Source organism: Heterodontus francisci, chromosome 4, assembly GCF_036365525.1.
Source record: "Heterodontus francisci isolate sHetFra1 chromosome 4, sHetFra1.hap1, whole genome shotgun sequence".
Classification (NCBI taxonomy): Eukaryota; Metazoa; Chordata; class Chondrichthyes; order Heterodontiformes; family Heterodontidae; genus Heterodontus; species Heterodontus francisci.
In genome coordinates this window covers 48,699,760-48,723,130 of record NC_090374.1, presented here as the reverse complement: position 1 = coordinate 48,723,130, position 23,371 = coordinate 48,699,760, and the positions used below count along the sequence as shown (strand labels likewise).

General features: G+C 43.9%; 1 protein-coding gene across 1 annotated transcript in view; it reads left to right on the top strand.

Moving 5' to 3' along the window:
- Positions 1–23,371, top strand: part of pde8b (phosphodiesterase 8B) — a 288,620-nt gene that overhangs the window by 68,259 nt on the left and 196,990 nt on the right. The gene's annotated exons all lie outside the window — the stretch shown is intronic.

The following is a 23,371-nucleotide window of genomic DNA, read 5'->3' as shown; positions in this document are numbered from 1 at the left end:
GATTCATTCGTGCCTTCCAAAAGGGAATTGGTTGAGCACTTGAAGGTAAACAAATTCAAGGCTAAGGGGAAAAGGTGGCAGAGTAGGACTAGCTAAATGGTTCTTTCGGAGAGCTGGTGCGGACTCGATGGCTGAATGGCTTCCTTCTGTGCTGCAACCATTCTATGATTTAGTTCTCCAGATGGGGTCTCACCAAGCCTCTGTGACTTTATTTTTGCATTCCAATCCTTGAGATAAAGGGCAGCATTTCGTTAGCCTTTTTGATTTCTGTTTGTACCTGTGCACTAGCTTTTTGTGATTTGTGTACAGGCACATTTAAGTCCCTTTGCTCCTCCTAGTCACTCACCATTGCAAGTAAATATTTTCCAACTTTTTGAGGTCTTGTGCAGAGCATGTAAGTTACATTAGACTTCTTAATCACCATGACTGTTTTCCACCCATTCCATATCTCCTGCTTCCTCTGTTATCTCAGCCCCTCTGTTGCAGAAAACTTAGGGCCAGATTTTATTCCAGTGACTGGGGTCCTGGTGGTGGGCCAGAAGGCAGGAGGTGAACCTGTCTCGGCCCTCCGTTGGACTCCCATTGCAATTTAACAGCGGGCAGACAATTAACTGCCCACTGCTGGGGGTGTGGTCCCTTTAAGGGATGAGTTCCCGCCGCAAGAGCTGCTGCCAATCAGAGGGCCGGCAGCTCTGCAGTACCAGCCGCACCATCAGGAGAAGTGACCACTGCCAGTACTGCAGGAGGCCTGCAGAAGACTGCGGAGACCCCGGGACAGGTAAGTGGGGTCGGGGTTGCTGGGGCCAGTCAGGCTGGCCCTGGCAATGGGGAGGATAGGGGGTCCTATTGAGGGTGAAGCGGGGTTCTTGCTGGGGGGGCAGCCATCGCCACCAGGGGGTACCCTCTGGGGGCCATGGATTGACCCCAAAGGAGAGACCCCCCCACCCCCGACCCTGCTAGGAACCCACCAGGTGTCACCTGGTGGCATCTCGATGCAGCAGCAGGCCCCTCCATCCTCCAGAAAATAGGACTGGAGGCAGGAAGAGGCCCGTAAGTGGCCACTTAGGGGCTTCAATTGGCCTGAGGTGGGAAGGCCGCCCTTGGCCTCCCCCACCCTGGACAAATGGGCCAGGACAACTTCTGAAACCTCACCCCTTGTCAGATTGTTTGACCCCTGCCTCCGTACTCGTCTCCAAGGGCAGCATACAATCCTGCCCTGTAGCCACGCTTTTATCATCTCTAATCTTAATGCTTTCCTTTCTAGCCTCCCATCTTTCACCCTCCGCAAATCCTGCTTGTATCCTGTTCTACTCACCCATCAACACCCTCCTCACTGAAATACACTATTGACCTGTCCTGTAACATTTTAAATTTAAATTCTTCACTCTCATTTTCTAATATCTTCATGGCTTTGCCTCTCTTTAAGCTCTGCCAGCCATATATTCCCTCTCTCACTCATTTTAGTCCTTTTAATGTGACTTTTATCACCTTCATCCTGGATCTTTGACCCAGGGCCTGGTTTATTCACTGTCTGTCCAATAACTATCTATGTCTCACAGCCTCTTTCACACAGTGTCCTGTGGCTCTGTGTCCCAGGGCCTCGTTAACACACTGTCCTGTCCTGTGTCTGTCTGTGTCTTCGGGCCTTTTTAAAATTCTTTCACAGAATGTAAGCGTTACTGGCAAGGCCAGCATTTATTTCCTATCTCTAATTGAACCACTGCAGTCCTTGGGGTGTAGATACACCCAGAGTGCTGTTAGGAAGGGAGTTCCAGGATTTTGACCCAGCGACAGTGAAGGAACAGCGATATAATTCCAAGTCAGGATGGTGTGTGGCTTGGAGGGGAACTTGCAGGTGGTGGTGTTCCCAAGTATCTGCTGCCCTTGTCCTTCTAGGTGTTAGAGGTCGCGGGTTTGGAAGATGCTGTCGAAGGAGACTTGGTGAGTTACTGCAGTGCATTAAGTATATGGTACACACTGCTGCCACTCTGCATCGGTGGTGGAAAGAGTGAATGTTTGTGGATGGGGTGCCAATCAAGTGGGCTGCTTTGTCCTGGATGATGTTGAGCTTCTTGAGTGTTGTTGGAGCTGCACCCATCAGGCAAGTGGAGAGTATTCCATCACACTCCTGACTTGTGCCTTGTAGATGGACAGGCTTTGGTGAGTCAGGAAGTGAATTACACATTGCAGGATTTCCAGCCTCTGACATACTCTTGTAGCTGCAGTGCTTATATGGCTGATCCAGTTCAGTTTCTGGTCAATGGTAACCTGCAGGATGTTGATAGTGTGGGTTTTTGTGATCGTAATGCCATTGAATATCAAGGGACATGGTTGGATTCTCTCTTGTTTGATATGGTGTCATGCAGGCCCCCACCTGCCAAGAATGAGGCACAAATTATTTCGCCACATGAACATTAAAACTTAAAATTGCTGCTGAGAAGAAAAAAGGGCCTATCACAAGGAATTGCCAGGCCCCTCGCAGGAAGGACCTTTTTTGCCTGCAAGCAGACAGTGTTGGAACAAAGGACCCAGTCACCTGCTTGTCCAATACACAGAAGACCTGGTCAGACCAGTTTAGTCACATGATTAACTGGCTGTTTGAATTTGAACTTGCCACAGAGTGTTTGAAACTCAGAAAGCTCTTTTCTCTTGGACTGAGAACATCTCTCTCCTGTCTGCTCCCATCTCTTTCTCACAGAACTGAATATTCATTGAAGACACATGAACCACAAGAGAGAAAAGTCTCCTACAGTGAACAAGGTTTAAGAAGAATACTGGGCCCCAACGAAAAGCAAGACTGCCTACAATCAGCGCGCTTGAAGCACAGTAACAAATCCCTCTTCAGAGGTTGCCTCAGACTTTTTACTTTATTCTTCTTCTGCTCTTTTCTGTCCCTATTTGCATGTGTGTATTGTGTATGCATGCTCGCATGGGGCATGGTGTGTATCCGTAGGCATTTACCATATTAAAGTTTAAGTTTAAGGTTTAATAAATTTCACTTTTCTTCTTTAAATCTAAGAAAGCCTGTCTATGCTCATTTCTTTGCCTTATAATTGGAAAGTGGTGAACATGGATTCACCAAGGGGGAGCTCAAAACACAGTGTGTTTAAAAATTAAACCCTGTTACAATAAGACCAGGTGAAGACAAAAAGGGACCCCTAGACACCTTTCTTACCTGGTCGTAACTGATGGTCATTGCCTGGCACTTGTGCGACGCGAATTTAACTTGTCACTTATCAGCCCAAGCCTGAATGTTGTCCTGGTCTTGCTGCTTATGGACAAGAACTGCTTCAGTATCTGAGGAGTTGCGAATGGTGCTGAATATTGTGCAATCATCAGTGAACATCCCCACTTCTGACCTTATGACGAAGAGAAGGTCATTGATGAAGTAGCTGAAGATGGTTGGGCCTAGGACACTACCCTGAGGAATTCCTGCAGTGATGTCCTGGGACTGATATAATTGACCTACAACAACCAAAACCATCTTCCTTTGTACTAGGTATGACTCCAACCAGTGGAGAGTTTTCCGCCTGATTCGCATTGACTCTGGTTTTGCTAGGGCTGCTTGATGCCTGGTTCACACATTGTCCTGTTCTGTGTCTATCTGTGTTCCAGGACCTGGTTCACACACTGTCTTGAGACTATCCTTGTCGCAGGGCCTAGTTCACACACTGTCCTGTTTTGTTTCTATCCTTGTCACAGGGCTTGGTTCACACACTGTCCTGTTTTGTGTCTATCCTTGTCACAGGGCTTGGTTTACACATTGTCCTGTTCTGTCTCTGTCTTTGTCACAGGGTCTGGTTCACACATTGTCCTGTTCTGTCTCTGTCTTTATCACAGGGTCTGGTTCACACATTGTCCTGTTCTGTCTCTGTCTTTGTCACAGGGTCTGGTTCACACATTGTCCTGTTCTGTCTCTGTCTTTGTCACAGGGTCTGGTTCACACCTTGTCCTCCTGTTCTGTCTCTGTCTCTGTCCTTGTCACAGGGTCTGGTTCACACATTGTCCTGTTTTGTGTCTATCCTTGTCGCAGGGCTTGGTTCACACACTGTCCTGTTCTGTGTCTATCCTTGTCGCACGGCCTGGTTTACCCGGTCCTTCCCCAGAGGCTCTGATAATTTGTCTCTGGCAACCCTCACCTGCCCCACTTTTTCCTCCTACTTACTGTGCATTGATCAGTGATGTTTATCTATGATCCTACTACATGGGTTTGGATGACTTTGGCTACTAGTCAGTGTTACTTTAAAACACCAGAGGCATGAACAAGTATGAAAAAGTTGCAACCCCAAAATATTACATAATTTTGAAGTAAATGCTAATAAAATGTGTCATTTTAGAATTGTTTAGAAATTATATGGAATTTTTAGCATTAAGGTACACAAACAACCTGTTGTTTGTGGGAGCTTGCTGTGCGCAAGTTGGCTGCCGCATTTCCCACATTACAATGGTGACTACACTTCAAAAGTACTTCATTAGCTGTAAAGTGCTTTGGAATATCTGGTGGTCATGAAAAGCGCTATATAAACCAAGTCTGTCTTCCTTTCTTTTCAGGTGGTTTGTAATGCACTATTAGTCCTACACCTGTGTCGGGGCCCCAACAACCCCACTGCCTTGTGGGCGTCTCGGGAGAGACCAAGGCTAAGGGAGTAAACCCAAACAGAAAATCCGGAGCGGAACCCCGTAGGCGGTCATGTGTCACCTTTGGCATGTTTCCGGCAGTTCCTGCAGCCATACTGGTGCCAAACGTCGTGTCCCGCACTCCTTTGGACCCCACCAGAAAGGCCGAGAGGGGGGTTTTGACGACTGGGCAACTCTCAACCTCCATAAATTTGCCCAGGCATGCGCCATGGAGAGGTCACTCCACTGACCACCTCCAGGCGCGTATCCATTGTCTCTCGAGATAAGGAGGCCCAAAAGAAAAAGAAAAAGAAAAAGGTACAACATAACTGCAATTGTATATGGTGCACCTTTGTTGATGGCTGTGAAGGTCAATCCTTGAGAGGCAGGTTCTGCCACAAATGCTGCACGTAAAGCTGTCAAGTGATGCTGTGAGTTGTTGTTTTTGGCGTTGGCGCCTGTTGCCAAGCTGCTGTAGTAACTGGTCATTGTGATAGTGCACACCAGTCCATTTCCCTCTTTCCCAGGTGCGATAGTTGACATTTAGGGCCTTCATGTCACGCTTGCAAGAATCCTCGAAGCGGAGCTTTGGGTGCCGCACTGGCCCTGGCTACCTCACCGTACCAAAGGTCCTTGGGTATGCGACCGTCTTCCATCTTGTGGATGCAATCCACCGAAGCTGCCTCTGTTTGATTAGTGCCAACACACTTAGGAGCTCTGCCTTTGAGAGGACTGCTGCATTTGTGATTTTGTTCTGCCAGGATATACCCATAATGCATCGTAGACAGCAAAGATGGAAATTATTGAGCTTCTTTTCCTGGTAGCTGTAAGTCGCCCATGTTTCACAGCCATACAGCAAGGTGCTGAGAACAAAGGCCTTATAAACCATCAGCTTGGTCCTAAGGGTCAGCTTGGTGTTATCCCATGCGCATTTCGCAAGTCAGCCAAAGGTGGTAGCTGCTTTCCCTATGCCTATATTGAGCTCTGCATCAAGGGACAGATTGTCTGACACCAGGAACCCAAGGTAGCAGAATTTGCTAACCACTTCCAGTGGGGTGTTATTTAGTGTGATTAGGGGCGGAGATGCAACCTCTTGTTCCATGACAATGTTTTTCTTGATGCTTATAGTCAAGGAAAACAAGTTACAGGCATGGGAGAAACGGTCCATGAATCTTTGTAGCTGAGTTTCCGTGTGAGCGACTAGCACAGCATCATCAATATAGAGGAGTTCTCTGATCAGGATGTGATGTGTTTTTGTCTTCACTTTCAGCCTTGATAGATTGCAGAGCTTGCTGTCTGACCTAGTGTGCAAGTAGACTCCTATATCTGCAGGGAAGGTGAAGGTCAGGAGCATGGAGAAGAAGATGCCAAACAGAGTAACCAACCCTGAAATTTTCACTCCTCCCCTCTTCCCACTAGTGTCATGCCTTGGAACTCAAACTGAGTTCCAAAGGCGTGGGACTTCCAGCCAGTGGCCAGAATATTGGCGTGGGACAGCCGTCACAAGCAGGTAGGTAATTATTCTTTCATTTTATTCTCATTTGCATATTAAAATGAAGGCCCCGGCGCTCGCCAAAACAAGGCCTCATGGCCACCGGTAAAATACGGCGGGGCCTTCTTGGCATCAGAGGTCGTGGTGGGCCTCTCCCGGAAGAATCTTCCGGGTCTCCCCCCCCCCTGCTGCTGGAGGTCTCATAAAATTCAGCCCATTATTCTTTGTGGAAACTTAAATGGGAGAACATTATATATTAAGGAAATATTTTATCAAATGTTACATATCTGGGTCTGTCTGTGTGCTAGAATACCTCAAATTCAATTAGCAACTGTTCATGGGATGGCTGATGAAGGTCACCTTTCAGTAACAGCTGTTAAAGTCATATGTAATGTGAGTTCTTCAGTCTCAATCTGCTCCCAGTGGACAGGAATGAACAGTGCAAACTGTTCTAATTCAGCAGACTGAAACACCCAGGTTGAACGTGTAATGAATGGAAATCCAATATTGCCTTGTACAGCAGATTGGGGTTCAGACAGCAGCAACTGAATATACGGAAGAGAGTTTGTGCATGATTGGTACCTAAATTAGGAGCACTGAGAAGGTGCACATGTCAGAGCAAAACTCTGTCAAATGTTCATGATGTTCTCTCCATTGATCGAAGTACTTAAAGTGTCAACTAGGCCACATTGATGTCAGACAAGAAAACGTTCAGTGATGCAAAACGTTGAAACCATTTTCTTCTATTCAGAGAACATATATAGGGGCATACATGGGATTGAGTTTTTAATAATGAAAAAAATGAAACAAATATTGAATAAAATGGTTGAGGGAGCATTATAAAATATTACGGGCATGAAATTGATCCACTCCAGCAGAGCGAAACAGGCTCGTAGTGAATCAGCAACTGATTTTTCACTGCGCCAGTTTTTATTTTCCATTGCTTTGCAAAATATTGCCAAGACTTTAAATTTCAAACTAAGTAAAAGTGACAGCGAGACTGGGAAATGCGCCTGCAAAAAGAGTTTCAACTATTGTTCTGTGAGCTTCAGTGATAAAAAGATCAGGTTCAGTAAAAAATTGGCTACTGATTTGCTGACAGCCCATTTTGTGCTGCTGGTGTAGACCAGTTTCACCCCTGTATCTTCAGCAATGGGCAGTCCATAAATTGGATGATCTTAAGTATATTGTGCTGTTCAACACCAATACCAGAGCAATCCTGTAATGTGATGTAGTCGTTTATGAAATAGGAACATAGGACTTAGGAGCAGGAGTAGGCCATTTGGCCCTTCGAGCCTGCTCTGCCATTTGATAAGACCATGATTGATCTGGTTGTGGTCTCAACTCCACTTTCCTCTCTGCCCCCCCATAACCCTTTGACTCCCTTGTCTATCAAAAATCTATCTAACTCAGCCTTGAATAAATTCAATGACCCAGCCTCCACTGCTTTCTGGAGAAGAGAATTTCAACCTTTTGAGAAAAAAAAAATTCTTCTCATCTCCATCTTAAAATGGAGACCTCTTATTCTTAAATTGTATCCCCTAGTTCTAGTCTGCCCCATAAAAGGAAACATCCTCCCGGTATTCACTCTATCAGGTACCCTCAGGATCTTATATGTTTCAATAAGACCATCTCTCACTCTTCTCAACTCCAACGGGTATAGGCCCAATGTATTAAACTTTTCTTCATAAGATAAGCCCTTCATCCCCGGAATTAGTCTTTGAACTGCTTCTAATTATATCCTTTTTCAAATAAGGAGACCAAAACTGTACACAGTATTCCGGATGGTCTCACCAAGATCCTGTACAGCTGCAGTAAAACTTCCCTACTTTTATACTTGATTCCCCTTGCAATAAACATATGAACATACGAATTAGGAGCAGAAGTAGGCCATTCGGCCCTTCTAGCCTCTCCACCATTCAATAAGATCATGGCTGATCTGTTTGTGTCTCAAATTCCCCACTCCCATCTACCCTCAATAACATTTGATTCCCTTGCCTAACAAGAATCTATCTACCTCTGCCTTAAAAATATTCAATGACCCCTCCTCTACCACTTTCTTGTGGCAGAAAGGAAAAGGAGGTATTAAAGGAAGGTATCAGTGCAGTTGTGAGAAATGATATAGGTGTAATAGATTGTGATGTAGAATCAGTTTGGGTGGAAATAAGGAATAGCAAGAGAAAGAAATCATGGGTGGGAGTGGTCTATAGGCCTCCGAAGAGTTGCCTCACTGTAGGACCAAATATTAATCAGGAAATAATGGAGGCATGTAAGAAGGGCACTACAATTATCATGGGTGATTTTAATCTGCATATAGACTGGACAAATCAAATTGGCAAGGGTAGCACGGAAGACGAATTTGTAGAGTGCATTAGGGATTGTTTCTTAGAACAAATCATTGCAGAACCTACCCAGGAACAGGCTATTTTAGATTTGGTAATGTGTGATGAGATAGGATTAATAAGAGATCTCATAGTTACGGATCCTCTAGGGGGAAGCGATCATAACATGGTAGAATTTCAAATTCAGTTTGAGGGCGAGCAACTCGGGTATGAAGAAAGAGTTGTCTAAAGCGGGCTGGGAAAATAGACTACAGGGAAAGTCAGTAGAGGAGCAGAGGCAGACTTTTAAGCAGATATTTCATAACACTCAGCAAGCATTTATTCCGGTCAGAAGGAAGGACTGGATGAAAATGATGAACCACCCGTGGATAACAAGGGAAGTTAAGGAGAGTATCAAATCAAAAACAAAGGTGTACAAAGCGGCGAAAGCTAGTGGTAGGCCCGAGGATTGGGAATTTTTTAGAAACCAGCAGCAGATGACTAAAAAACTAATAAAGAGGGAGAAAATTGATTGAGAGTAAATTGGCAAGAAATATAAATACAAACAGTAATAGCTTCTACGGGTATATAAAAAGGAAGAGAGTAGCTAAAGTAAGTGTGGGACCCTTAGAGGATGAGGCTTGGGAATTAATAACAGGGAACAGGGAAGTGGCAGATAATTTAAACCAGTATTTTGCATCGGTCTTCACAGTGGAGGACACTATAAACATCCCGACAATAATAAATGAGCAAGGTGTAAATGGGAGGGAGGAACTTGTAACAATCTCTATCACGAGGGAAAAGGTGCTTGACAAACTGATGGGACTAAAGGCAGACGAGTCGCCAGGACCTGATGGCCTGCATCCAAGGGTTTTAAAAGAAGTGGCTGCAGAGATAGTGGAGGCATTGGTCATAATATATCAAAACTCACTGGATAGGGTACCAGCGGTTGGAAAACCATTAATGTGACGCTCCTATTCAAGAAAGGAGGGAGACAGAAAGCAGGAAACTATAGACCAGTTAGCCTAACACCTGTCATTGGGAAAATGCTGGAGTCCATTATTAAGGAAGAAATAGCAGGACATTTAGAAAAACATAATGCAATCAAACAGAGTCAACATGGTTTTATGAAAGGGAAATCATGTTTGACAAATTTGTTAGAGTTCATTGAAGATATAACAAGCAGAGTGGATAAAGGGGAACCGGTAGATGTAGTACATTTGGATTTTCAGAAGGCGTTCGATAAGGTGCCACATAAAAGGGTATTGCACAAAATAAGAGCTCAGGGTATTGGGGGTAATGTGTTGGCATGAATTGAAGATTGGCTAACACACAGAAGGCAGAGTCGGGATCAATGGGTCTTTTTCAGGTTGGAAAGCTGTAAGTAGTGGGGTGCCACAAGGATCAGTCCTAGGGCCTCAACTATTTACTATCTATATCAATGACTTGGAGGAAGGAACAGAGTGTAGTGTATCCAAATTTGATGACGATACAAAAATAGGTGGGAAGGCATGTTGTGATGAAGACACAAAGAATCTGCAAAGGGATATAGATAGGTTAAGTGAGTGGGCAAAATCTTGGCAGATGGAGTTCACTTTCCCAAATATGAGGACATCCACTTTGGTAGGAAGAATAAAAAGGCAGATTATTATTTAGATGGAGAAAGACTACAAAATACTGCAGTACAGAGGGATCTGGGTGTTCTTGTGCATGAAACACAAAAAGTTAGCATGCAGGTGCAGCAAGTAATTAGGAAGGCAAATGGAATTTTGGCCTTTATTGCTCGGGGGTTAGAGTTGAAAAATAGGGAAGACTTGTCACAACTGTACAGGATGTTGGTGAGGCCACACCTGGAGTACTGCGTACAGTTTTGGTCCCTGTATTTAAGGAAGGATATACTAGCATTGGAGGCAGTTCGGAAAAGATTCACTAGGCTGATTCCTGGAATGAAGGGGTTGTCTTATCAAGAACAGCTAAACAGGTTAGGCCTTTATTCATTGGAGTTTAGGAAAATGAGAGGTGATCTTATTGAAACATATAAGATTTTAAGGGGGCTTGACAGGATAGATGTTGAGAATATGTTTCCACTGGTGGGGGAATCTCGAACTAGGGGACATAGTTACAGAATAAGGGGTCACACATTTAAAACTGAGATGCAAAGAAATTTCTTCTCTCAGAAGGTGGTGAATCTCTGGAATTCTCTACCTCAGAGAGTTGTGGAGGCTAGGCCACTAAATGTATTTAAGGAGGAGGTAGATAGATTTTTGAAATCTTGGGGAGTCGAGGGGTATGTGGAGCAGGCCCAAAAGAAGAGTTGAGGCCTGGGACAAATCAGCCATGATCTTATTCAATGGCGGGGCAGGCTTGAGGGCTGAATGGCCTACTCCTACACCTATTTCTTATGTTCTGAGGCAGAGAGTTCCAAAGTCGCACAACCCTCTGAGAGAAAAAAATTCTCATCTCCTAAAAGGGCGACGCTTAATTTTAAAGCAGTGTCCCCTAGTTCTGGACTCACCCACAAGAGGAAACATTCTTTTCCCATCCACCTTGTCAAGACCATTCAGGATCTTATACACTTCAATCAAATCTCCCCTCACTCTTATAAACTCCAGTGAAAACAAGCCCAGTCTGTCCAACCTTTCCTCACAAGACAACTCACTCATTCCAGGTATCAATCTAGTAAACCTCCTCTGAACCGCTCCAACACGTTTACATCCTTCCTTAAATAAGGAGACCAAAACTGCACACAGTATTCGAGATGTGGTCTCACCAATGCTCTGTATAACTGAAGCATAACATCCTTACTTTTATTTTCAATTCCACTCATCATAAAGAATAGCATTCCATTAGCCTTCTTTATTACTTGCTGTACCTGCATGCTAACGTTCTGTGACTCATGCACTGGAATGCTGCACCTTGGAATTCTGCAGTCGTTCTCCGTTCAAGTAATACTCTGCTTTTTTATTCTTCCTGCCAAAGTGAACAACTTCACATTTTCCCACATTATACTCCATCTGCCAGATTTTTGTCCTCTCACTCAACCTATCTATATCAGTCTGCAACCTCCTTATGCCCTCTTCATAACATACTTTCCTACCTATCTTTGTGTCATCTGCAAATTTAGCTACCATGCCTTCACTCCCCTCATCTAAGTCATTGATATAAATTGTAAAAAGTTGAGGTCCCAGCACAGACCCCTGCGGGACTCCACTGGTTATATCCTGCCAATCAGAAAAGGACCCATTTATGCATACTGTCTGTTTTTTGCCAGCCAGCCAATCTTCTATCCATGCTAATATGTTACCCCCTACGCCATGAGCTTACGCAATAACTTTTTATGTGGCGCCTTGTCAAATGCCTTCTGGAAATCCAAGTACAGTACATCAACAGGGCTTCCCTTTATCCACAGCGCATGTTACTCCTTCAAAAAACTCCAATAAATTGGTTAAACATGATTTCCCTTTCACAAAACCATGCTGACTATTCCCGATTCCCTTGTGTTTTTCTACTGACCTGCTTAATGGTCGTTTCTAACACCTTCCGCACGACAGACGTCAAGCTAACTGGCCTATAGTTACCTATTTTTTGCCTCCCCCGCTTCTTGAGTAGGGGTTATATTTGCTACTTTCCAGTCTCATGGAACCTTTTCAGAATCTAGTGAATTTTGAAATATTAACACCAACGCATCTACTACCTCATTAGCCATCTCTTTTATTTCCCTAGGATGAAGCCCATCAGGACCCAGGGACTTGTCATCCTGCAGCTCCATCAGTTTGCTCAGTAACTTTTTCCTGGTGATTGTGATTTCACCAAGTTCCTCTCTTCTTTCCACCTTCTGATTTACAGCTACTATTGGAATGTTTTTTGTATCCTGTATATGGAAGACAGAAGCAAAACATTTGTTCATTTCATCTGCCGTTTCCTTATTATCTACTATGAACTCCCTAGAGGACCAACACTCACTTTACTTCCTCTTTTCCTTCTTAAATACCTGTAGAAACTCTTGCTATCTGTTTTCACATTTCTAGCTAAACACCAACATTCCATTTGCCTTCCTAATCACTTGCTCTACCTACATTCTAACCTTTTGTGATTCACGTACCAGGACACCCAGATCCCTCTGTACCATCAAGTTCTGCAATCTCTCTCCATTTAAATAGTATATAGCTTTTCTATTCTTTCTGCCAGAGTGGACAAGTTCACATTTTCCCACACTGTGGTCCATCTGCCAAATTTTTGCCCACTCACTTAACCTATCTATATCCTTTTGTAGACTCTTAACCTTCTATTGACAACTTCCTATCTTGGTGTCATCAGTAAATTTAGCTACCATACATTTGGTCCCTTCATCCAAGTATATAAATTGTAAATAGTTGAGGCCCCAGCACTGATCACTGTGGCACTCCACTAGTTACAGCTTGCCAATCCGAAAAAGACCCATTTATCCCTGCTCTCTGCTTCCTGTTAACTAACCAGACCTTTATCCATGCGAATTTGTCACCCCCTACACCATCTGCTTTTCTGTATTTATGGAACCAATACAAAATAATATCAGTGTTTTACTAAGTATGCATTGAGGTTTTTATGTACTGGATACATTCTAAATGTTCAATTAAAGTTCATTGAAGGAAACATATACTTGAACCTCGAAGTCTAAGCAAACCTGGTCCTTACTAAAATCCACATCAAACCTTAATCATAGAACATAGAACATAGAACATTACAGCGCAGTACAGGCCCTTCGGCCCTCGATGTTGCGCCGACCTGTGAAACCATCTGACCTAAACTGTTCCATTTTCATCCATATGTCTATCCAATGACCACTTAAATGCCCTTAAAGTTGGCGAGTCTACTACTGTTGCAGGCAGGGCGTTCCACGCCCCTACTACTCTCTGAGTAAAGAAACTACCTCTGACATCTGTCCTATATCTATCACCCCTCAACTTAAAGCTATGTCCCCTCGTGTTTGCCATCACCATCCGAGGAAAAAGACTCTCACTATCCACCCTATCTAAACCTCTGATTATCTTATATGTCTCTATTAAGTCACCTCTCCTCCTCCTTCTCTCTAACGAAAACAACCTCAAGTCCCTCAGCCTTTCCTCCAGAGACCTTCCCTCCATACCAGGCAACATCCTAGTAAATCTCCTCTGCACCCTTTCCAAAGCTTCCACATCCTTCCTATAATGCGGTGACCAGAACTGCAAGCAATACTCCAGGTGCGGTCTCACCAGAGTTTTGTACAGCTGCAGCATGACCTCGTGGTTCCGAAACTCGATCCCCCTACTAATAAAAGCTAACACACCATATGCCTTCTTAACAGCCCTATTAACCTGGGTAGCAACCTTCAGGGATTTATGTACCTGGACACCAAGATCTCTCTGTTCATCTACACTACCAAGAATCTTCCCATTAGCCCAGTACTCTGCATTCCTGTTACTCCTTCCAAAGTGAATCACCTCACACTTTTCCGCATTAAACTCCATTTGCCATCTCTCAGCCCAGCTCTGCAGCCTATCTATGTCCCTCTGTAACCTACAACATCCTTCGGCACTATTCACAACTCCACCGACCTTCGTGTCATCTGCAAATTTACTAACCCACCCTTCTACACCCTCTTCCAGGTCATTTATAAAAATGACAAACAGCAGTGGCCCCAAAACAGATCCTTGCGATACACCACTAGTAACTAAACTCCAGGATGAACATTTGCCATCAACCACCACCCTCTGTCTTCTTTCAGCTAGCCAATTTCTGATCCAAAGCACTAAATCACCTTCAATCCCATACTTCCGTATTTTCTGCAATAGCCTACCGTGGGGAACCTTATCAAACGCCTTACTGAAATCCATATACACCACATCCACTGCTTTACCCTCATCCACCTGTTTGGTCACCTTCTCGAAAAACTCAATAAGGTTTGTGAGGCACGACCTACCCTTCACAAAACCGTGCTGACTATCGCTAATGAACTTATTCTTTTCAAGATGATTATAAATCCTATCTCTTATAACCTTTTCCAACATTTGTATCTATTTCTTGTTATTTATCTTATATTTGGGAACACATCCACTCTACAAAGCCTTACTTCCTGTTGTTGCACTTCCATCACTGTATTATGTCAAATTTTTCTGTTATAAATTTCTGTGTCTACTTCCTAAGTTTTTTTTTTGAAGCCCTACCTGCCCTGCATTTGCCCTACTGGTCTCAAGTACTATGCACCCCAACTCGAAATCAACCCAAACCAGCACTCTCCGACACAATTTCAACATTTTCCCAGTCTCCTCGGCCATACCCTGACCTGAGAAGCCTCAATACTGGCATGTCAGACTTGCCCCAGCTTCAAGTCAATTTACTTTACTGTTTATGTGTTTGTTCTTCATTTTCTGATTTTAATTAAGAGTGACATGGAACTTTGTACTCGTCCTCCTGCTCCAACTGTTCATAAGCTGGTGCTGACTGCTTTCCTCGTGTTGACGCTGTCAAGACAAGCGAACTGTGATTGGCCGAAATTGAACTACTGCTGAGTCTGCTATAGCAGCTGTACCATCAACCTGAAAAGACCTTGGTGAGAATCACAAAATAAATGTGTCCGTTATTGGCTGAGTAAATTTAGATAGACCTCCTTTAATTGGAATTTCACAGATAATTAATGAGCAGAAAAGGACTTGCAAAAGGAAAAAGAAACATTACTTCTTAGAACTGCCAAAAAAATACAGTATATTTGAAAACAGTGTTACGAGCAAATGAACCTTAAGTTATAATAAACTGCAGAAATTAAGCACCGGTTATGCTAAAATTATGGGGTAGAGTTTCTGTTTGGTTGCACTGGTTTTTTTTTGGTGCAATTCGCCTGAAATCAGTGTAAATTCTGCAAAAGATTGCGCATTTGAAGGCCTAATTATGTTCATCACAAGTCAAGTTTCCACAAACTTTTGCGCTAGTTTAAAAATCATTGTGCCAGATGCTGACCCCTCCCATAAAACTGGCCTCAGATGCCCTCAAATCAAATTAATCACCATTGGGAGTTTCCACTAACTGCACTCCTTTGCAGGCATTCGAGGAAGTTCTAAAAATTAATTTGGTTCTTTTGGACGCAAGGACATTAATAGGCTTGTTTTAAAAGCTTTTTAAAAAAATTTACTGAGAAACCGACTACACGTACACCAATATAACTAGCAAGTGGTTCTGTATATTTTTAAAAAAGTCATTTCCAGTAGGTTAAAATTGGGTTTAATTACAGGTGATGGATTGACGCTGTAATTTAAAATGCTTATTTTTCATGATAAACCCATTTTCAGCTGTACTAATCAAACAGCACCAAGTTACCACTCCTAGACATATGAAGGGATATTTTTTGAAAACAATTCTGTTTTTTAAAAAAAAATTACATTTTAAAACTTCGCCCAATTGCACTGTTCATGGTGGGTTTTGCGTTTGGTGATGTGCAGATGAGTTTGAGTGGAACCTCAAAGAAGAAAACACTTCTCAAAATGGCCGCAGTTTTGGACGCTGTTTGTGCCCGGATCGCCAAATGTACCCAGAGTGGAAACTTTACCCCTATTTGTTTCTAAACCCTAGGCTGACAAATATTCAGGAAGCCTTGAGTTCACACAGGAAGATAGGTTTAAATTAGGCACGAGTGTAAAGCATGCAATATTAATTCAGCTGTCCGCTATACATCTTCCTGATTATTATTTCCACTGATTTCATGGAAATGAAAATTGGGAGAGGTGTATAACAAATGCCCGAAAGTCAAAATTACCCCCAGGGTTTGGAGAAACCTCCACATATTTTAAAAGTGCCCAGTCCATTGTGTCTCTGTATACTTCTTAAACATAGTTTTCAATGTTTGCAGAAAATGGGCCAAACCTCCCCCTCTCCCCGCTTCATTGAAAAATCCTGGGGAACAGGGCTCTCTGTCCACGAGTCTAGCTCACATGCACAGAGCTCCTTTGTGGCTGAGCCCAATGCAATCCGCAGCCAGCAATATAACTCTGGTTTGCCAGCTACATGTTGCACTCCATGCATATTGGTCTGTGACTTGTAACTACACTATAACTACACCCTTCACCGTACATTTTTATTGCCTTGCATTGTACTTGTTATGTGTGAAGCAGCAACTCTTTGCATTATGTAAGCATAAAGTGCCATTTAATCAGTGAAGATGTGTCAAAGCGCATGGAAAATGCCATACTGTGACGAGATTGCCCTATGAATACTGGGGTAGTCCAAGATTGCCTTATGTTTATTATTTTAGTTCAGGATACCGATTTAAAGAGACCATTACAAATGCACGTAGCAGACCAAATTAAGTATTAAGCTTAAAAAAGCTGTACAGCTTTTTTATTTTGAAGAATGTGTAAATGTTTATTGCAAAATAATGAGGCAACTCATTTATTTACATAACTAACTGGTTGCTAGGAAACAGTGCGTAATACTTCAATCAATTTGGATGCACTAGTATTTAGCTGTTTCCATGGATCCTGAATGCATGTGAAATCATTTCCTGATTACTGGATTTTTAATTTTAAAGCTGCCAGTCCATCTCTGTGGCTTTGCACATGGGTTGTGAAGAAAGGAGGGAGAGAAGATCATTGGGACAGATGAGGAGAGATACAAGGCAGGGGAAAAGGAAGGGAAGGGACTGAGGGGAGGGAGCAGGGAGCTGAAAAGAGAAGACAATATCGAGGAGAGGGGAATTGAGGTGGGGGAAAAGGTGAGGAGGAAGTATCTCGATGGGGGAGGAAAAGTATCTCAGTGGTTGAAGGGGGCGTTGCAAAGTTTGTCTCCAAGGACTGGGAGTGGGAGGAGATAATCCTGCTCAGTGAGTGGCAGTTAGGAAGGTTGCTGAGTGGCGGAGCTGCAAGGTGGAAAATACCTCAGTGGGAGGGGTTGGGAAAATGATGCAGTAGAGGGAAGAAAGCCAATTGTGCACCAAATAAAGAGATTTTGATTTAATAGAGTGATTAGCAGCAGTTAGTGTACCTGTATACTACAAGCAGACCGTTGTCTACAAATGCGTCCTTAATTTGGAAAGGCTCCAGATTTTAGAACATCAATCTTCTCTAATTTCTAAAAGGTTTAATAGGCAATGATTTTTTAGTGACCACCAGTTTTTAAAACATTTAATTGGCCCAGATGAGTAAAAACATTATGTTACGACTCGGTGAGAAAGGTGTCTAGGGTTCCATCTCAGCCTTCACCTGGTCTTACCATAACAAGGTTTAATTTTAAACATGTCGTGTTTTTAGCTCCCCCTTGGTGAATCCTTGTCACCGCTTTTCAATTATAAGGCAAAGAAACCAGCACAAACAGGTTTTCTTAGGTTTAAAGAAAAAAAGTTGAAATGTATTAAACTTGAACTTAAACTCTAATTTGGTTGATGCCAACGGATACACGACGCACCCACGATAGCATGCATATGCAGTACACACATGCAGATAGAGACAGAAAAGAGCAGAAGGAAAGTAAAGTGGAAAAGTTTGTGGCAATATCTGAAGAGTTTTTGTTACAGTTCTTCGAGCTCACTGTAGAGTCCTTGATTGTAGGTAGATCTTGCTTTTCGTTGGGGCCCAGTATTCTTCTTAAACCTTGTTCACTGTAGGAGACTTTTCTCTCTTGGGGTTCATGTGTCCTCTGTGGATTCAGAGGCTTGTGAGAAAGAGCTGGGAGCAGGCAGAAGAGATCTTCTCAGTCCAGGAGCAAACAGTCTTTTTGAGTTCAAACTCTGTGGCCAGTTCAAAAGAAAACCCTGGAACAGCCAGGTAGTCTAACCAGCTGGTCTAACCAGTCCTGGCTCTTGTGGATTGTATCCTCCTTAGCAGGCCCTGGAATGCACTTCCTCACCTTTGATGTCTGTTAGTATGTAAATGTTTTTTTCCAGCCACGGCTGATCTGTTTAACAAGTCATTTCCTTGCTCCAGCAACAGTTAAGAATCAATGTTCATGACAAAACCAATGTGCCTCATTCTTGGCAGGTGGGGGCTTAGTATGACAACTAATATGCATTCTTTATTTAAAGAGATTAATTGGCCATGAGTTTTAATAAAAATAATCCCTGACTTTTACCTTTTTGTGCAGGCCATGTGTGTTCCAGAGGACAAGAACATTTGGAGCTGAATTTTACCGGCCTTCTGGGGATGGACTGGGAGGCGGGGGGCGAGGGGCGGGGGGGTGGCCATAAAATGGCGAGGGAAGGCAGGGGAGTGGAGTGCCTGTTGTTTTCCCACCACCATGTAATTTTGCCAGTGACAGGGAAGGTGGCGGATGGCCCTCCCGCCCAAAGGCCAATTGAGCCACAAGTAGCTAATTAAGGGCCTCTTCCCACCTTGGCATTTTACCACCGGTGGGGGGACCCTCCACCACGTTGGGGAGACCGCCAGGTAAACCGTGGCGACCTCCCAGCAGGCTTGGGGGGGTCCTCCTACGCAGGCACTCATTGGCTCATGATGGGGTCACCTCTGCAGCAACAGCACCACCTGCCCTCAGCAACTGCTCACCCCCTCCTTGCCATGGCCTGTCTGAATGGCGCTGACACCTCTCAGCCCCACTGACCTGGTTGTGAGGGTGCTGTCCATTGATGGCGACTGCTTCTTCCAGGTGCAGTCCCAGCAGTGGCCATCGCTCCTGGTGGTGCTGCTGGGCTGCCGGCCCTCCGACTGGTAGCAGCTCCTGGGGGCTGGCATTGGCAAGATGCGGCCCTGTGTCCCACAGACCACTGAAGTGGGTTACACCCTCCACCCGCACTCCCCCCCGCCGCCTGCTTTTGGGCCCATCGGCTGGACCTCAACTGCGAGAATAAAGTCCAGCCTTTGATTGCTGTAAGACACTGAGATGTAGGCTAAGATGCTACTAATCTTAGTAACAGTTTACATTGAGAATGCCTGTCACAGTGCCATCTGCTGCAGTAATAGGTATTGCATGGAACATAATGACCCACTTACGCACATTAATATATTATGCATAAGAGAGGTTGAAGGCTGAAGGCATGGTACCCTGTCTTTAATCCATAATTAAGCTGTCCCTTCTGTGTGGATTGAATTTAAAGAGATGTCTTGCTAAAGAAATGTCTGCAGCTCATCCCATCATTTTTAAACTTATTTAAATAGTGTTACATAGGACCAGTTTCACTGTTGCACAATTTGCATACTGATGCTACAAACCTTCAGTTGTCCACACCTGAGCCTAGATTCTGTTTCTGGTAGGAGAAATCAAGCGGGAACAAGAAGAGATCAATAGCAGGAGTAAATGTGGTAGCGAAATTTAACTGGACTGTGAAAACTTAAAGAGAATGCTATTGAAGAATTAAAGTGGTTGGAACTACAATTACCTGCTCCAAATAAATAGATGTGGAGCACCCAGTTGTTAGTGAAATGATCTCATTTTTACAGCACCGAGCTCCATGCTCATTGATATCAAGGAACAAATGAAATGGAGTTACACAGAGGACTGGGATCTACTTTGAATGCATCTTTGATAGGACGTGACTTACTGGTTCATTTATTGGGCTTTCATAACTTTAGCTTTCTTCTTCTTTCAGACCTGGTACTATATCATCATTCATCATCCCTGTCACTTTCTATACATCATAAACATTCTGCCTATTGCACATGACAGGCTGATCAGTCTCTCACATCCCAAGCTAACTTTATTTCTACTCTCAACTTCTGAATATCTAGCAACAGAGCTGCTAAATGCACCTTTACTGAAAAGAATGGTTATATAATTACAATCATAGAACATAGAACATTACAGCGCAGTACAGGCCCTTCGGCCCTCGATGTTGCGCCGACCTGTGAAACCATCTGACCTACACTATTCCATTTTCATCCATATGTCTATCCAATGACCGCTTAAATGCCCTTAAAGTTGTCTGCCACTTTTTCTGCCCTCCAGCAGCTTATTGTGGTCACTTAGCAAAGAACAAGAACAAAGAACAGTACAACACAGGAACAGGCCATTCGGCCATTCAAGCCTGCGCCGATCTTGATGCCTGTCTAAACTAAAACCTTCTGCACTTCTGGGGACCGTATCCCTCTATTCTCATCATATTCATGTATTTGTCAAGATGTCTCTTAAACATCGCCATCGTACCTGCTTCCAACACCTTCCCCGGCAGCAAGTTCCAGGCACTCACCACACTCTGTGTAAAAAAAACTTGCGTTGCACATCCCCTCTAAACTTTGCCCCTCTCACCTTAAACCTATGTCCCCTCGTAACTGACTTTTCCACCCTGGGAAAAAGCTTCTGACTATCCACTCTGTCCATGCCACTCATAACTTTTGTAAACCTCTATCATGTCGCCCCTCCACCTCCGTCGTTCCAGTGAAAACAATCCGAGTTTATCCAACCTCTCCTCATAGCTAATACCCTCCAGACCAGGCAACATCCTGGTAAACCTCTACTGTATCCTCTCCAAAGCCTCCACGTCCTTCTGGTAGTGTGGCGACCAGAATTGCACGCAATATTCTAAGTGTGGCCTAACTAAGGTTCTGTACAGATGCAGCATAACTTGCCAATTCTTATACTCTATGCCCTGACCAATGAAGGCAAGCATGCCGTATGCCTTCTTGACTACCTTATCCACATGTGTTGCCACTTTCAGTGACCTGTGGACCTGTACGCCCAGATTTCTCTGCCTGTCAATATTCCTAAGGGTTCTGCCATTATATACTTCCCACCTGTATTAGATCTTCCAAAATGCATTACCTCACATTTGTTCGGATTAAACTCCATCTGCCATTTTACTGCAAACAGCAAAGGTCCCAGCACTGATCCCTGTGGAACACCACTAGTCACAGCCCTGCATTCAGAAAAGCACCCTTCCACTGCTATCCTCTGTCTTCTATGACCGAGCCAGTTCTGTATCCATCTTGCCAGCTCACCTCTGATCCCGTGTGACTTCACCTTTTGTACCAGTCTGCCATGAGGTTCTTGTCAAAGGCTTTACTGAAGTCCATATGGACAACATCCACTGCCCTTCCTTCATCAATCATCTTCGTCACTTCCTCAAAAAACTCAATCAAGTTAGTGAGACATGACCTCCCCTTCACAAAATCATGCTGCCTCTCACTAATAAGTTCATTTGTTTCCAAATGGGAGTAAATCCTGTCCCGAAGAATCCTCTCTAATAATTTCCCTACCACTGACATAAGGCTCACCGGTCTATAATTTCCTGGATTATCCTTGCTACCCTTCTTAAACAAAGGAACAACATTGGCTATTCTCCAGTCCTCTGGGACCTCACCTGTAGCCAATGAGGATACAAAGATTTCTGAGAAGGCCCCAGCAATTTCTTCCCTTGCCTCCCTCAGTATTCTGGGTAGATCCCATCAGGCCCTGGGGACTTATCTACCTTAATGCTTTGCAAGATGTCCAACACCTCCTCCTTTTTGATAACGACATGACCCAGACTATCTACACTCCCTTCCCTAGACTCATCATCCACCAAGTCCTTCTCTTTGGTGAATACTGATGCAAAGTATTCATTTAGTATCTCGCCCATTTCTTCTGGCTGCACACATAGATTCCCTCCTCTGTCCTTGAGTGGGCCAACCCTTTCCCTGGTTACCCTCTTGCTCTTTATATACGTATAAAAAGTCTTGGGATTCTCCTTAATCCTGTCTGCCAAAGACTTTTCATGACCCCTTTTAGCCCTCCTGACTCCTTGCTTAAGTTCCTTCCTACTTTCTTTATATTCCTCAAGGGCTTCGTCCGTTCCCAGCCTTCCAGCCCTTACGAATGCTTCCTTTTCCTTTTTGACTAGGCTCACAATATCCCTCGTTATCCAAGGTTCCCGAAACTTGCCAAACTTATCCTTCTTCCTCACAGGAACATGCCGGTCTTGGATTCTAATCAACTGACATTTGAAAGACTCCCACATGTCAGATATTGATTTACCCTCAAACAGCCGCCCCCAATCGAAATTCTTCAGTTCCTGCCTAATATTGTTATAATTAGCCTTCTCCCAATTTAGCACCTTCACCCGAGGACTACTCTTATCCTTATCCACAAGTACCAAAGCTGCCTCTCCTAATTCCAGTGAATCCTTCTTTCCACCCTTTTCTGTTCTGATGATATAGCTGCCAGTGTCACAAGGGAATTAGGCACCTTGACTTTCCAGTACAACTCTGGCTAGTTCTGATATGTATTCTCTGTTGTGTTTCAGCATTTGTTACCTTTATTCCCTCACTGTGTCTCTGTTTTCTCTCTAAGGTAGGCTCAGGAGTCATTTATTTATTTTATTTAGAGATACAGCACTGAAACAGGCCCTTCAGCCCACCGAGTCTATGCCGACCAACAACCACCCATTTACACTAACCCTGCAGTAATCCCATATTCCCTACCACCTACCTAAACTAGGGACAATTTACAATGGCCAATTTACCTATCACCTGCAAGTCTTTGGCTGTGGGAGGAAGCCGGAGCACCCGGCGAAAACCCACGCGGTCACAGGGAGAACTTGCAAACTCCGCACAGGCAGTACCCAGAATCGAACCCAGGTCCCTGGAGCTGTGAGGCTGCGGTGCTAGCAAGTGTGATTAAAAATAACTTATTTGCCGGTAGTTTCACCAAGTTGGTCATGCTACTAAGATCAAATAAGCACACTGATTTATTGGGCTCGAGGATGGGTATTAACATTGAAAGTGAATAACCAACATTTCTGCAACAAATAGCTCCTGTTTTTTTAAGATGGTGGAGAATATCAAAACCATTTCTGGTGTAATTTCAATCTAATAGTAACTTTGTTTGGTAGTAAAATGGGTTGGAAGCTGTTTCTGTTGGTTTACTGTCTCAAACCTGATACCCCAAATCCCCTCACACATCGTGCATGATCCATCTGCTTGGTCCAGACCAACTTCATTTACATAAATTATAATGAGGGCTGAGACACTGGATCTTTGAGGTTCCTGCTTTTACACTCTCACAAAGCAGTCAG